This window comes from Bidens hawaiensis, unplaced genomic scaffold (assembly GCF_021521415.1).
Source record: "Bidens hawaiensis isolate Kalapana, Puna unplaced genomic scaffold, B.hawaiensis_p1.1 tig00039938_1, whole genome shotgun sequence".
In the NCBI taxonomy this organism is placed as follows: Eukaryota; Viridiplantae; Streptophyta; class Magnoliopsida; order Asterales; family Asteraceae; genus Bidens; species Bidens hawaiensis.
In genome coordinates, this window is record NW_027497019.1 from 24202 (window position 1) to 41531 (window position 17330).

At 35.6% G+C, this 17330-nt stretch overlaps 1 pseudogene across 1 annotated transcript; it reads left to right on the top strand.

Annotated features, from left to right (window-relative positions):
* Positions 1 to 1624: 1624 nt before the first annotated feature.
* On the top strand, positions 1625 to 7250 carry LOC143591584 (putative disease resistance protein At5g66900; annotated as a pseudogene). Its single transcript, XR_013145712.1, has 5 exons — positions 1625 to 2195; positions 2694 to 3065; positions 3155 to 3519; positions 6182 to 6363; positions 6430 to 7250. The product of XR_013145712.1 is annotated as a putative disease resistance protein At5g66900 (transcript).
* Positions 7251 to 17330: the final 10080 nt, after the last annotated feature.

Genomic DNA, 17330 nt, shown 5'->3' on the forward strand with positions numbered 1-17330 from the left:
TCGCCGCCACCACCCACCACCACCACCACCCATCACCACCATTACTGCTCGCCGCCCACCACCATCATCCCATCGCCATTCACTACCATTTTTATTTTATTCCAGTTTTTTCTAGCTGAACAAAAAAATAAAAAAACTAATAATTCATTTCTTTCCCACATTACAACCAAACATGTCAATGGAATGGTAATGAATCATTCTATTACATCGTCCATTCTATTCATTCGCTCATTCTATTCCAAAGCCCATTCCATTACTCCATACCAAACAGACCCTTAGTCTATTTGCATAACATTTACATTGACAATCATTTATTTATATAACATACTTGGATCTTTTGTCCAAAATGTTTATCATTTACACACTACGTTTTTTCTTCATTAAGAAACGTGTATTGGGCGTGTTTGGGATTGAGTTTGAAAACACCTTATTGGCTTTGTAAAAAAGCCAATAAGTTAAATGGTGTTTTTGCAATCACAAAAAAACCTTTTATTTTAGTTTTTTGAAAGAGGTAAAAAGTAGTTTTCCAAAAGCCCCAAATCTTAGCTTTTCAAAATGGTTTTTTGAAAAGCCATGAGCATTTTTCAAACCCAATCCCAAACATGCTCTAAGTTTCTTTAAAAAAAAAACATTATAAAAACTTTATATTCATAAAGAAATAAGATTTTATCTATACCATTGTCTAATAAAAATCATATTTTGCTTATCATCCGATCAAGGTATGGGCTATATCCCCGACTGGAGTCTAAGCCAATATAATAAAATACTTAAACAGAACCCCTACCTTATGCAAGTACTTGGAGTTGGATGCTTAAGGTTGTTTGGACAACACCTCCAGTACACGTCGGGTGTCGGGCTAATTGTCGAAACTTCGGAGTGGCGTCGGAACATGGCACGAACTTCGAGGATAAGGGATTGCTAAAGAACTGGTAGCGAACCGGTACCATCCATTGAATGGGGAATACTCGCCAACCACCCTTAGTTATATCTAAATCACGTACTCACCGATTGTTGTCACAAAACTCTCTCCATTCTTTCTCTTATAACTTCGTACGCACCACAACTCATCTTGATTCGAGAGAATTGAAATACTTTATATAAATATGTACTTCTAAAGGTTTGTTTTCAGTATTCTAAATGCTTTTACCCATTTATTTATATCGAATCATAAACTTTTGTTACTCTGTTTGTCTTTGTATGATGCTTTGATTTAGAAAACACATGCAAGAATTGTTAATACCTTATAATTATTAAATTCAACCGTATAAATCAATAACTTTTCATCTATGGTCATTTTTTTTATTTCGAGAGATTTCTGTAAAATAATTTGTTCATTGACAAACCAATATTATTACATTTCTTTTGCGTGTGTGTTTTTAATATTATTATATATCCGCCCACGGGTCAATAACCTACGTAATAAATAAAGAAAATACTGTTAAAATATGATGCAGTATTATTGTTTTTATATTTATATACCGAGTCAATCATTTATGTACCTGCAGCGAAGCTTCTTCCATGTTTTCATGTTGAAGTCAAGTCAAACGCGGATTTATGAAACAAAAATTGGATTCTTATATTGTTGATTCGATCTAGACAGATTGAAGAGTTCATCATCAACTCAATGGCTGAATTAGTTACCGGAGTGCTGATTGAAGCTGCAGTTTCTAAATTATCTGAAGCCATCATCCACGCAATAAACCAGGCACGGCATTTCCAACCCAAGCTCACTGAAATGCAAAGCACTATAGAGAGAATAACGCCAATTTTCAAGGATATGGAGGAACTAAATAAAGAACTGGATCGACGACAAGAGGAAATGAAGAGGTTCGTGAAGCTGCTCAAAGAAGCCCAAGACCTCGTTCAGAAATGCAACAAGGTGAGCCGGCTTATCTGGAAGATGTCCGCCTACGCTTCCAAGTTGGACGAAATGAATAGATTGCTGCGGGACTTTGTGCAGTTTGACCTTCAATTGGTGATGGCTAGGAACCTAGTTGAAACACTGGCGGAGGTGAAAGGCAAAGGTACTTCAAGTGGTGTTCCGTTACAAAAGTGCGATGCAATAGGCTTTGATGATGGACTTAAGGATTTGAAGTCTATGTTGATTAAGGATTCCGTTGTAGTTGTTTCGGCTGCAGGTGGTTGTGGGAAGACCACTCTGGTTACAAAGCTCTGCCATGATCCTGATATAACTGGTATTTAAATCCCATCCATCATCCATATTTTTGCTTATTAATTTACTGCTAAAGCTGATTTTTATTAGGTCTCCTAGCTTGTGAGTTTTTAATTCAAATGCGAACATGTTTGATTCTATTAGTTTTTCGAAAACCTACTTCTGATCTTTCTTCCCTAGAGGTTGTTGTTTTAAGGTTGCATAAATCTTGTGATGAAAATTCATGGTTGTTTCTATGCTGAATTTTAGAAGTTAAAAAGTTTTTTAGCCAGTTATTTAATTTAAACCAATCTTTTGATGGTGATTAATGTTAATCTATTACATGAGTCAATATCTGGTTTGCATTCATTGTGTTCTTATTGATATGATCTCTTCTGTTTACTTTCGCTGCATATTCGATCTCTTTGTTGTTTATCAAATCAATCGTGAATGGGGCAGAAGTTTGCTTAGCAAATTATTATGTTATAAAGAAATCTTTTGATGGTGATATATGATGATATTAGTGTTTTCATTTGAGCAGCAAAATTTGGTAGAATCCATTTTGTTACGGTTTCACGCGCCTACAACAAGAAAGTCATTGTCAGAAACTTACTTGGTGAGCTGCCTGGTACTAGTGATGACGAAGCTGCAATCCAGCAATTGGGAAGCTTTTTGGGTACACAAACGTCCGAAATACTATTGGTACTTGATGATGTATGGTCTGATACTGTTATTACAGACTTCAAGTTCAACTCACCTAAATACAAGATTCTTGTCACATCTCGGATGACTTTTAATCAATTTACAACATATCACTTGCCTAATTTGAGCGATGAACATGCCACCCCGTTTGTTCTGTGAGTCGGCATTTTCAAAAAACGGAAATGAACAAAAGTATGACCTTGTTCACAAGGTATTGATAGCGAAACCTTTTTTCTATTTGTTGGTATTTGTTTTGGTTTTATTCTGTTACATTTCTTATGAGTTAACGGATTTGTGTAGTTGGTCAAGTGCTGCAAGAATCATCCATTGGTCCTTAGTGTGGTTGGTCGTTTGCTAAACAGGACAGATGTGGGAAACTGGGAATTTATGTTGGAGAAGCTAACGGAGGAAAAAGAATCCGTTTTGGATTTGCACGAGGAAATACTATATTGTCTAGAAAAGAGTTTGCATTTTTTTCTTAGAGAACCCAAAATGAAGCAATGTTATCTGGACTTGGGACTGTTTCCTGAAGATCAGGAGATAGCTGCTACAGCACTTAAGGACATGTGGGTACATTTGTACAAGCATGATGATAAGGGATTGACTACCACTAAAACTCTTACTGATCTTTCTTCTAGAAGCCTTGCAACTCTTTTGCCAGTAAGGTATTTGTTCATTTTTCCCCCTATTTTATTCCATGTCTTAAGGGGAGGGGGTGGTTCCAAATCATCACCCACCACACCCAATAGTATGGTGACACCTCACCCCAATCAAATCCATCACATGTGATGGAATTTAGTAGGGCTGGTGGTGTGATGTGATATGATTTTTTAGTTTTTTTTGTAACTTAAAAAATAAAAACAATATTTTACTAAAACATAATACAACTTCAAAATTAGAATTAAAAAATAAAAGTTACAATAAACGTCTACTCCTCGTCTGAATCCGGAAATTCTAAACCTAAAGAACCTATAAGTTCAACTAGATCTCATCTCAACCGATGGTGAATATTTTCATCCCGCAAGTCTAATTGCACATCATCAAGAACGGGAACTTGAGTAGGAGGATCCGGTACCCAATCTGGAGAAATTGCATGTCCATCTTCTTTTATTAACATATTGTGTACAATCGATGCTACCGAGCATCCCTGGAAAATGCCATCTAGCCTCATGCGCGGCGTAAAGACGTGTAATGTCGTGTCTTGTTGGTTTTCGTAGAAACTTTTTGCCATACAATTTAATAATCGCATTAAAAAAGAATTGTAGACATTCACGTGAAATTCTCTCAGACATTTGTAAGTATTCATCGAATTGGTCGGGTGGGTTACATGTCGCTAATTGACGAATAGCGGATGTGCATTTTTGAAGCGCCGAAAAACTTCGTTTGCCCCTCGCGTCATAAGATTTTTGAAACCATTCTTCGTTTGCTTCTACGTCGGCTACAATCTTTAAAATTAAAGATTTCGGCAAACGAAAGTGTTCCCTAAACGTCTCGTCATTGTATTTCGGCTCCTCCACAAAATAGTCGTTCATTAGCACTTCGTGGGCATGTATACGATCACGATCCACCATTTTTTTCTTTGGGCGGCTCGGGCCTTCAAGTTCGTTATATAACGACAGGAACCATTCGAGAATGTCATCGTCCGAAGACGAAGAGCTATCGGTGTCTAAGGGAACCAAGTTCGGAAATTCCATATTTTTTTGTTTGAATGAAGAGGAAGATTGAGAGTGTTTTGAGTTGGATTTGGTTTTGAGTTGGATTGAAATGGTTGTTTATGTTTATTTATATTGTTTATTTTTTTTATTTAACCCCCCCCCCCCCCCAACGGTTAAAACCCACCCAACGGTCATATTTTCTTGGTTTCCACCGCATGATGGCCATCACGCAAAAACCCCCCATCACGCTAGATGGGGGCACCGGCGGCGGTGTTTGTGAGGCCATCACGCTAGATGGGATGCCACCACGCTCCACCCCGTCCCCTTTAAGTAAGACTATAACCCATAACCTTTTGGTTCAAGGTCATGCACTTTTATCACTAGACCAAGCTAGTGATTGTAACTACTATAGCTAGGTTAAACAAGGTGAGAATAACAACTATTTTTCTCCATTGTTTATGAAAATTTAACAATATATATTTTCTTCACTAGTACCTACTAGGCTGCTACTACATGTTAATTGTTAAAGTTGAATATATAATTACCAAATACTAGTTGTCAAGTGTCATTTATATTCCACTTTAGTCACTTAATTTTTTTTTTGTCATAACAAAGTTTTATATAATTTACTATAAAACAATTACAATAAAGTGGCAGGCAAACGGGCAACAAGCTGCGCCGCAACCCCCTTTTGAATAGCAAAGTCAATCCTGCTAAAAACGAAGCTTTGGGACCTAGAAGCTGAAGAGGTTCCGTGTACGACGCGCTGAACCCTACTCAAAAATTTCACAGCCTCTGGAGCCAGAAAACCAAATGTATCAAAGGCAAATGGTAGAAAGACATGTTGATTATCTAAACAAGCTTTCTCGTGTTTAACAACTTTGCCCGATTCAGCCTTCAATGCAGCCTGACCCACAACAAACCCACGGTCCCTGAGCCCAACAAGAGGAGGCACTCCTGTAAGATCCACACAGGCGTGTTTCCCCCACTGCCCACCCGAACACAAGAATATCAGCTGGTCGTAAAGTAGACCTCCCTTCAAGAAGATCCGTGAGAAAGTTAACAGGGGCCTCCTTTTTAGCAGAAATCCCTGCCCGTTTAAGAACATCACACAGAACATCCCTAACCAGATCATGTCTGTATTTAAAGCTAGGCAATTCTTTGCAATGCACCGTATGGTCACCAAAAGAATCCAAACAGACCTTGCGACAAATTGGGCAAGGTTCATCCGTCGGGAACATAGGGATCATTAACCGGTACTTAAGGATAGCCCGATACTCCAAACCCGACATACGTTGGCCTAATCCTTCAATGGGGATGGCCGTTAGAAAATTCTGAGACCGAAGAGCCCGAAGGCATTCAAACACCGCCTTTTGGCGAGGGGATAGATCAAACTTCACTTCTAAACTCTTGACGATTCCACTAATTTAAACTTTTCTAAATTTATTAAAAAAAATTCATAATAATAGAACAATAATGAAACTTTAGTAAGAAAGACCTTACTGGAACAATAATGAAACTTGGTTAATATCTAGCGTTTTTTTTTCCTAAAATCTCATTTCACCTAAAGTATTTTCTCAAACAATTGTTTATGGTAGACAGTTTTATTACATGTTCTAAAACAACCATCTTAGAAGATTCATTTGGTCCTAAACGTCCTATTTGACTGTAGGAAATATTTACTTAACTACTGTGAGGAAGGATCTGTTAAGCAACATGATATGACGAGGGAATTAGCTATTCATTTAAGCAGCCGAGAGCCGATAGAAGACAGAGAGAGGTTAATTTTATATGGACAATATATCCCCGAGTTCCCACAAACTATCAATGCCCGCATATTGTCAATTTCCACAGGTTTGTTTGATTCATTTCCGGTTGATTTAAAGTTGATTTATATCAAAAGCCACTCTAATTCCACAGGTGAGAGAATCCCTTTGTCATGGAATGAAATTCGAGCCCCTAAAGTGGAACTTTTGGTATTGAATTTCATGTCAAATATGCATCCCTTGCCACAGTTTATACAGAACATGGAGAGTTTAAAGGTTTTAATGATCACAAACTATGGATATGACTTCTCAGAGATTCAGAACTTCCCCGCACCCCAATATTTAACTGGCCTAACAAAAATTAGGTTGGATCATGTTTCAATATCTTCAATTAGTACAACCATTCTAATGTTGGAGAACTTGCAAAAATTGTCCTTGATCATGTGCAAAATAGGTAACAGTTTCAGCGAAGGAATCGCCAACAAGTTTACCAGCCTTTCAGAGATTGATATCAGCTCTTGTGATGATTTATTTACATTTCCAGCATTGTTATGCAATGCAATTAACCTTAAAAAACTCAGCATCACTAATTGCCACTGGCTAACTTCAGTTTCGGAAGAATTTGGAAAGCTATCAAATTTGGAAGTTGTTAGGCTTACATCTTGCACGAAGCTCCCAATGTTACCTGAATCCACGAGACACCTCAAGAAACTAAGAGTCGTTGATCTGTGCCATTGTTTAAGCCTGTTCAAGTTACCACTACATATAGGTGAGTTGAGTAGTCTAGAAACAATTAATCTTATGGGCTGCAGGGGTCTGGGTCAGCATATTGAGCTGCCTTTTGATAAAGTGAAAGTGGTTTGTGATGAAGAAATTTCTCATCTATGGAGTGGTTCCAATAATGTGGACATAAAAGTGGTGGAAGAAAATCCACTTGATATCTTCTACAAGATCAACCCCAACGGATACAAATGAACGCGAATTAAGTCATATAAGCAACTTAGTCATGTTGGTTTTCTTGTTTATTATTAAGCCTTAAAGAAATGTTTTGTACTGGATTGTGTGTTTCCATTGATTTTTCTATTTAAAATGAGTGTGAAGTGTGAAGTACATGTGAACCATTATCAAATAAGGTTATAAATTCATCCCTACATTTCATTTTTCTTAAACTGCATGTGCAAAAGAAACATCACGATTCATTTTTCTTAAGCTGTGCAAACCCTTTTCATTTATTTGGTTATCTCTAAACAAGATTATTTCCAATATAGTAGAAATTATATCCAAAACATTAAACCATATACCGTTTTTCAGAAGAATATTTCTCTGCCGTAAATTGCTTTGTAAAATCTTGAAGTGCCAAAACTGGGAAAAATATTAAGGCTTCCTATAAGTGTGTGTTCAAATGCATCTGAAGTTGCGGTTGACCACCAAGTGAAAACAATCTTTTTTATAAACCTTCTATACTAGCTTGTGAGCCTTGAAAAGCCTCTTGATTGCTTAACATGTAAGTTGTTTGGCTGCTATTATTTTATTGCGATCAGTAGCTCACCTTCGGCTGAAATGATATGCCTGAGATACTCAACCTCGATCAACCTCTCCATAATATCATTTGGACTTATTATTTTTGCAAATACTTGCTCGTTCCTCCTTAATAAGGAAAGAGACTCTTGTAAAACCGTACGTAGATGAGAAAGTTGTCACAAAAATACAAGAACACGCTTACTTAAGGTTGCTGGTGGAGTTCACTCATCAAGCAACTCTTCAACCGGAGCCTGGAGGAATGAGAAACCTGTCTTTATAGTGGTTTCATTCAAGTGTTTGTAATCCATGCACTTTTCCGTTGTCCATATTTTTTTAACCAAAATCAAATGTACCGCAAAGATTGTTACAATCCTGAATAATTAATGTGTTAATAAATTCCGGTGTCATTTTCTTAATGACATCTTTATGTGTTCTAGGGTATATGTAGGGATTTTGGTCAATAGGAATATGTGTTGTCCTTCAATCTAAGTAGGTGATCATATGATCCTAACGAATGTCACATCAGATGTAACTCCAAATACTCTTTATACTCCAGTAGTAAGGCTTCTAACTTCTAAGGCCTCATCTTTTACTTCGTTAACTACCCTTAAAACCATGTTTGAATTCATCAACATCTGGTGTTATTTTAAGCTAAAAAGTTGTGATGACAGTTAGACCTTCTTCTTCCGCAAGTTGTTTATTTTTTCCATACACCTGTACAAATTGTTATTTTCGATATAAATCTGACCAGACTTGGTTTTGAATAAATTTATGTCGGCACATAGATAAAGGGAAGCACATCTCAACGGTATATTCATATTCTGTATAACTTTATATATGTTAAAAGTTGCAAAGAAAAAACAAAATATTGGTAATACTATATATAGTAATATTAACAAATAAACAACCAACCAGTCACGCCCAATTTCTCTTTAAAACGATTGCCATGAGTAAGTTGTCTAAAACAAACAACTAGACAACCCCATTTTCTCTTTAAAAACATACCCCACAAGTAATTTCAAACTACTATGGATGAGTATTTTCTCTTCAAAACCATAGCCACGAGTAGTTTGGTGCCACACGCATATTTTTATTGGTTTTTGAAACTACTCATACAGTTTACGAATCTAAGCATTACGGGTTGTTTGGGAGGGACATTTGTGAGATTTTCAACATTCTACGGTTAAAAGAGGATTCTCTCTCCTAAAAAATGACATTTTGGGAATTTTCCCTAAAAATAAAAACTCATAACTTTGGTAATTGGAAAGTCATGGTGTACATTGAGTGGCATTCGCCAATTTTTGAACCCGAAACCCGACCCGTTTTAAAATTTCGATACAATTTGGATATGTATTTGTTAATGAAAGAATTGATTTTCATGTTCATTTATGATTTATGTGTATGAATTATGTATATGTGATGTTACAAACCCGATCGCAAACGTTATTTCATATAGGAAAATTGGTTTTTATTGGTCTCAACTATCGTCTTTTGGTCACTGTCGCTCCCAACTAATGAAGTGACTGCTGACAGTCCCAACTTTTAACGTAGTTGTTCCTAACGGTCCGGGACTAACAGAATTCTAACGCCGTTAGTTTCAGGTCGCCGGAAAAACGTTTTTGGTCGGAAAACACACAATTTTTCCCGAAAACTCAACAATTTTGTCCCAAACATCATGGTAACTTTGTATCGTACCTTTACGAACTTTTTTCTAGTAAAAACCCCAATTATTGAGGTCGCCGGACCCTAAAACCATCGTTGGAATCAGTTGATGGTGCTTAAGTGATGGTGGTTGGTTGGCGGTGAGTCAATTGGTGGTGGTGGTGGTGGCGGTGTTCAGGTGGTGTTTTCCGGCAAAAAAAATTGACTTTCCCCGCCAAAAACGTTTTTTCCGGCGACCTGAAACTAACATTGTTAGGATTCTGTTAGCCGCGGACCGTTAGGAACAAACACATTAAAAGTTTGGGCATCAGTGACCAATTCGTTAGTTGGGAGCGACAATGACCAATTCGTCAGTGACCAATTCGTTAGTTGAGACCAATTAAAACCAATTTTCCTTTCATATATTTTATACTCTAATTGCATTTAATCAAAGTCGAGGGATGAAAAGTGTCAAAATGCAAACTTTCTGCTCATTTTGGTCTATCCCGAAAGCCGAAAGGAAAGTAGATGCGCGACGATCTTCCGACCCTTTCTCTGTTTGTGACACGCGAAGAATCCTTTTAAGGATCTTCGCAACACGAGACAAATTCAAAAACTTAGCATGATCCATTTTAGGTCGTGTGTCGCAAAGCTCAAGGCTTTAGCCTTTCATGACACGCGACACAAGCTTAGTTACACTATTTTCTAGCTGATCATGTAGCATCCGACGTTTCTTAAATAATAAATAAATTAATAAATATTGTTATTTATTTACGCTTATTTAATTGTCGTTAAATAAATAATAAAATAATATATAGGATTGTAGGCTTTAATAGTGTTGGGCTTAAAATAAATAATGGACTGGTGTGCTAATGGGCCTAAGGTTCATACTTAAGGAGTATATATATATATATATCCCTTAAACCCTTAAACCCTAGCCACTTTCGATGTTTACCGACACTTTCGATGTTTACCGACACACACTCAATACACACACACTACCAAATCTATTAGAGATTTCGGACCTTATCAAGAAAGATCAAGCTTGTTTATTATCACTACAATAACAAGAGATCATCAAAGCTTAGCTCGGACAAAAGTTAAGTCTAAAAATCGGTTCGTTTAAAGTACGTGTTATCCTAAAGATCGTTCTTCTGATATTGGTTTTCCATGAAAATTGGTAGAACCTTAGATCGAGGTCTAAGGGTTAATAAAAATATAAACTTGACGATAAAATATGAACTTATGGGTCGGATTCATATGACTTGTTAGTTAAGGTCGGCTCGTTTAGTATTTCTAGATATAGCTATATCTGGCTTTAAAATCGATAAATGTTTGAACTTTATTATAAAACAAGCTAGATTTTGGATGAGTGTATAAACGGAAATGATTAAAGATGAAATAATAGTAAAGATAAATAAATAATATAATAACAATAATAATGTAAGTTACAGCCAAAAAAAAATAATAATAATAATAATAATAATAATAATTTGAGCAGCAGCACAGAAGAAACAACAAAGAAAGAAGAAAGAAAAAAGAAAGAAGGAAAAAGATAGAGAACTGGAAAGAGGGAAAGAAAGAAAAGAGAAAGAAGGAAAAAGGGAGAGAACAGGAAAGAGAGAATGAAAGAAAGCCGAAGAAGTTAGCATACGATTAATAAGGAGGAATCTTTAAGCATCCGGATGGGTTGGTGGAGCGGTAAAGCTGTTGTTGTAGGAGCGAAAGATCGTAGGATAATCCCGGATCCGGCATTCTTTTTGCGATATTAATCTGACGTGCGAACAAGGCTACAAAATGGGTATTCAATTAGATGGGTATTCGATTTGATTAGAATATGGGTATTCGATTCTATTAGATGGGTATTCGATTCGATTAGAATATGGGTATTCGATTCGATTAGATGGGCTAATTTAATTGGGCTTCCAGGATGCGATTGGGCTTGGCCTAGCAAGTCCTAAGCTAATTGGGCCTAATCCATAGTAACCAAGGCTAATCCAACATAAATAATAAACCAAATTAATCAACCTCATCCACTCTGTTAAGTCCTGTTAATTTTTTTATGGACAAGTCCGCCGATGAATGAAAGATATATATATATATATATATATATATATATAGGGGCGAGTTATAATAAAAAGAAATAGTTTTTTAGGAAGAGTAAGAATAAATCTAGACCCTTGGATCTAGGATTTAGTGGTTGAGATTGGTACTTTTCAAAATAGCAAATAGTTTCATAGGATCAAGGATTTAGGCTATATAGTTTCCTAACTCTAAATTTTATGTCATTCATACTCTTCCTACAAAACTATGTATTTTTATTTTAACTCTTATATATATATATATATATATATATATATATATATATATATATATATATATATATATATATATATATATATATATATATATATATGGTTGGTATCATTTAAGAACTCTAAAAAAGTTAAGAACTTTTAGGAACTCTAAACAATCAAATATTTTTTAAATTTTTTTTACATATTAACATTATTTAAGAGTAGTTTTACCATATTTTATATAAAAAAGTTATTATATATACTAATCACAAGTTTACATATGTGTAAAATTTATGTACTAACAAATTTACATATGTGTAAAACAAAACATAGATATGTATAAAAACTAATTTTCAAAATTGTAATAGTAAATATAGATATAAAAATGATAAAGCTACACTCAGATAACATTGACATACAAATTTTTTTATAAAAAAACGTTAGTTTTCAAGAGTTCCTTCAAGTTCTTAAATAGTTTAACAGTTCTGTAAGGATACTCATCCTATATATAGGGTTGGTATCATTTAAGAACTCTAAAAAAGTTAAGAACTCTTAGGAACTCTAAACAATCAAATATTTTTTTAATTTTTTTTACATATTAACATTATTTAAGAATAGTTTTACCATATTTTATATAGAAAAAATTTATTACATATATTCGTTAACCAAGGTAACCCCGATAGATCCGTTTAAATAAACAAGCGAGCCTAGCTTAACAAATACGTTAGTTAACAAAAATACCAAGTTAATTAGTTACATGGTTACTTAACATATATATATGTATATATATATATATAGGTATTGGATCTATATTTAACAATTAGACGTGCACAACTAAGGAAAGGGATTTCAGTTAACTCTGAACGTAACCGGATCCATGTGAGTTTCTAGCCCCATTTCCTTGTCAGGTTTTCGGGGCCATGTGCATACTCGATGTGATTAGTTAATACACTTACCTTAAGTGGTAAATGTATGATATGTGATTGTCTTATGTATGATGTGTGAATGATATATGAATGCTATAGAAGGTATTGAGAGTATGTATGGAAGTTTATAAATATAAAGAAATGTATGGTATGGTTGCACAGAGTAAAGGGATCGACATCTCTGAGGATAGGGACCGGGCCCTAATAATTTCTGTGAGGATAGGGACCGGGCACTAATAATATCTGTGAGGATAGGGACCATACCTTAATAATATCTGTGATGTTGGGGACCAGACCCTTATAATATATGTGATGTTAGGGACCAAACCCTTATAATATCTGTGAGGTTATAGGGCGACAGGCTCTTTAAAATGTAACGATAGTTATGTATGTATCATGAAAGTAAAGAAAGTATGAAAGAATGAACGTATGAATGTATGTATGAAAGTAAGGTTGACAGGTTAAGTATGTAAGGTGTACATACCTTCGGGTATGTATACAAGTATGTGAACGTATTGTATGTTGTTTGATTAACTAGAACTCACTCAGCGTAGCTGACTTTTAGTATGCACACAGGTGAGTAGGATGAGACAGCTAGCTTGAAAAGGGGCACATGGCAGAATAATAAAGAAGCTTACATTTGGAGACTTAATTTTATGATGTTTGAAATTAAGACATGTTTTATATGGTTTATATTTTAAGACTTATGAAATGAATGGTTTTCTTTTAAGACTTATGGTTTAATATTTAGAACTGTGTTTATGAGTAAATCTAACGCCAATATAGGGCACCGGGATCGGAATATGTAGTTTTAATTCCGGTGTACGTCATTTTCTTAATGACATCTTTATGTGTTCAAGGGTATATGTAGGGCTTTTGGTCAATAGGAATATGTGCTGTCCTTCAATCTAAGTAGGTGATCATATGATCCTAACGAATGTCACGTCAGATATAACTTGAAATACTTTTCATACTCCAGTAGTAAGCTTTCTAACTTCTAAGGCCTCATCTTTTACTTCGTCAACCACCCTTAAAAACATGTTTGAATTCATCAACATCTTGTGTTATTTTAAGCTAAAAAGTTGTGATGACAGTTAGATCTTCTTCTTTCGCAAGTTGTTTGTTTTTTCCATACACCTGTACAAATTGTTATTTTCGATATAAATCTGACTAGACTTGGTTTTGAATAAATTTATCTCGGCACGTAGATAAAAAGAAGCACATTTCAACGGTATGGGTGCCACACACATATTTTGATTGGTTTTTGAAACTACTCATGCAGTTTACGAATCTAAGCATTGCGGGTTGTTTGGGAGGGACATTTGTGAGATTTTCAACATTCTACGTTCAAAAGAGGATTCTTTCTCCTAAAAAAATGACATTTTGGGAATTTACCCTAAAAATATAAACCGATAACTTTGGTAATTGGAAAGTCATGGTGTACATTGAGTGACATTCGTCAATTTTTGAACCCGAAACCCGGCCCGTTTAAAATTTGGATATAATTTGGATATGTATATGTTAATGAAAGAATTGATTTCCATGTTCATTTATGATTTATGTATAGGTGATGTTACAAACCCGATCGTAAACGTTATTTCATATGTTTTATACTCTAGTTGCATTGAATCAAAGTCGAGCGGTGAAAAGTGTCAAAATGCAAACTTTCTACTCATTTTGGTCTATCGCGAAAGCCGAAAGGAGAGGAGATGCGTGACGATCTTCCGACCCTTTCTCTTTTGGTTTGTGACACGCAAAGAATCCTTTTAAGGATCTTCACAACACGAGACAGATTCAAAAACTTAGCGTGATCCATGTTAGGTCGCGTGTCGCGAAGCTCAAGGCTTTAGCCTTTCATGACACGCGACACAAGCCTAGTTACGTAATTTGCTAGATGATCAACTGCCTGATCTTCCTCTCGCAAATTTTTTAGCCTTGACTCATCTGAACGGTTCTTCATGTATCTTGACCACTTGCTAGCATCCTTACACCTTTTTTCAATCTACAAATTGGTTAAACAAGTCTTAATTGCATTCAATTTTGCTAAAGATTTGACTCTTGACTAGCTTGACCAATTAACTCCAGTCAAGCATTGTTATTAACGAAACTCGTATTATAATTTTGCAATCCTACTTTTGCTACGCATTTTCCACAATCAATTTCACTCTTAATTGCATCCTTGCTCTCCAAGTTGGTGATTAAAGCTACTTTGATTTCAAAAGTTAAACCCGACGTTTCTTCTCATCTTTCAAGAACCTCTCCCGGGTAAATTGTCACTGTTTTTTATAGTACATCATCATACCTTGATCGTAACGCATTTTGTCAAATTCAATTGATAAGAATGGTAGTGTCAATTTCCCATATGTTCATTTAAAAGGTTTAAGACCGAAGTTTGGGTTTTTCGTCATAAAAGATGTTTATAATCCAACTTTTTGAACTTATAACACGAATTAGAATTTTGAACATGTCAGGACAGAACCCGACATAATGTCGAGTTCATGTCCGGCCAAACCAAACTACTCGCTTAACTACTCTTCTTTTCATTATAAGACCCGTTTCGTTTATTTTTAAAACGAGTCAAACCCATTTAACTTGACTAATGCCTATCATAACCCAATCTTCAATTTAAAACCCGAAATTTAACGATTTAGAACTATAACGATCTAAACTATTTATTTTTAGTGTAATATATATTTTTCAACAAAGTCTTAGACTTTTTCACCGAAAACCCCAAACCATGAACCGAACTCCCGAATTCTTTTCTCTCTTTTATATTTCATCCAGACCTCTACTAAACCTAGATTTATTTTATTCATCTAGGATTACTTGTTGAACTGAACTCGTCTGATTCACTCGCTTAACTCGATTCCATGCCCGAAGGCGCATATTTACAAGTGAATGGAACATGCCCCCTTTTTATTTTAATTTTTTTGGGGTGTTACATGTACACATATTATACCAACTCATGTTTATCACAACTTTTCCAAAATGATTCACGAATATGTCTTTGCTTGTGTTAATGCTTACATTGTGACTATGATATGTGCTATGTGCTTACGGTTTTTGGTTATGCAGTTGATCATACTCATACTCGATGTGTTCATTCTCAATAATGAATGCACTATTGCTCATTCTCAATAATGAACACATTTTCACGTAGTTCATTTTCAATAATGAACGCAATTTTCACAACTTCATTATCAATAATGGGCCACATTTTTCATTATGTTTGTTGCCACACCCCCATCAAAGGCCTGGGAGTACGACCAACAGTTGGTACCACATTTGTATATAAATCAGAGTTGCGTGTTAATTAGCGGAAGTCTTATTAAACATGTGGATTAAAGTTGTACATATTTACATTACAAAAGATAGGACAAAAGTCCTATTTAAGTTTACTTGTTTATAAGTTTTACAAAACACCATTAATTTATAATTAAGTTTAACAAAATATCCGAGTCATCGGATTCTTGAGTACTTCGCCTCCACAAGCGCTAATCTTGATTACCTGCAAAATGTTAAGAAAATACGTCAGCAACAAATGCTGGTGAATATGCTGACGCTAAAATATTTTCTTTTACTTAATCACCCCTCAAGACCCGTAAGTCTTGCCCATCTTGGCTTAGGAATAATTAAGTTAAAACAATACAATTTATAAACTCAAATCTCTACACAAGTCACCCCAGCAAAACACCGCAGCGTTTCGACATAACTTAGGTACCACTCGGACATACTTAAGTTCGGCCCATCGTGGCTGGAGGTCGTGACCAAGCGTGGTGCGATGTGCCCACCGCTTTTACCACATATGTAAGGATCCAGACAAACGTATACTACAGGCTGAGGGCTAGGTTTTTACTCTTGTTTATAAATGTTTTAGAGACACGTAGTATCATGTAAACCTTTTCATTTAATCATAGTTGACTCGTTTGAAAACAAGTTTGTAAAGTTGGGGCGTATTCACATTTTCAATTTGGATCGGCTTCAAACTAGGGATGGCAATGGGTCGGGTTTAGGTATTCCCAAACCCATACCCGGTTATGAAAGTCCGTCCCAAACCCGTCGGGTTTTAATCGGGTAATTACCCGTCGGGTTTCGGGTTTTCCCATCGGGTTTCGGGTTTCTTATCGGGTTTTGATAAAATACCCGTGGTGTATACCCGACTCCAAACTCACTAGGTTTCTACCGGGTTTTGACAAAATATAACTACTCGATTCAAAAGATGGTTACCATAAACATAAAATGTCTCAAATAAATGACATAAACAAGTTTCGACAATTAATACATATGGAATATAGTATATATATATATATAATATAATAAGTTATATCTGGTACATCGGGTATAAAATCGGTTAAATGGGTTTATGTTATCGGGTAATCGGGTCGGATAATCGGGTATATTAGTAATCCCAAACCCGCGAAAAATTTCAAAACTAATCCCAAACTCGTCCCATTTATGTCGGGTTTCGGGTTTTACCATCGGGTTCAGGTTTCATTGCCATCCCTACTTCAAACACCGTCCGAGGGTCTTCCCTTGCTATCTCGCACCTATAGTACAAGTATAACTCTTTGTTAGTCGGATATACAATCCGGCTTAAGACCTTTAGTCTTTATAACCTTTGCCTCGATTATGTGAACCTTTAGTTCAAATCTCTTTTCTTTACTTTAAAA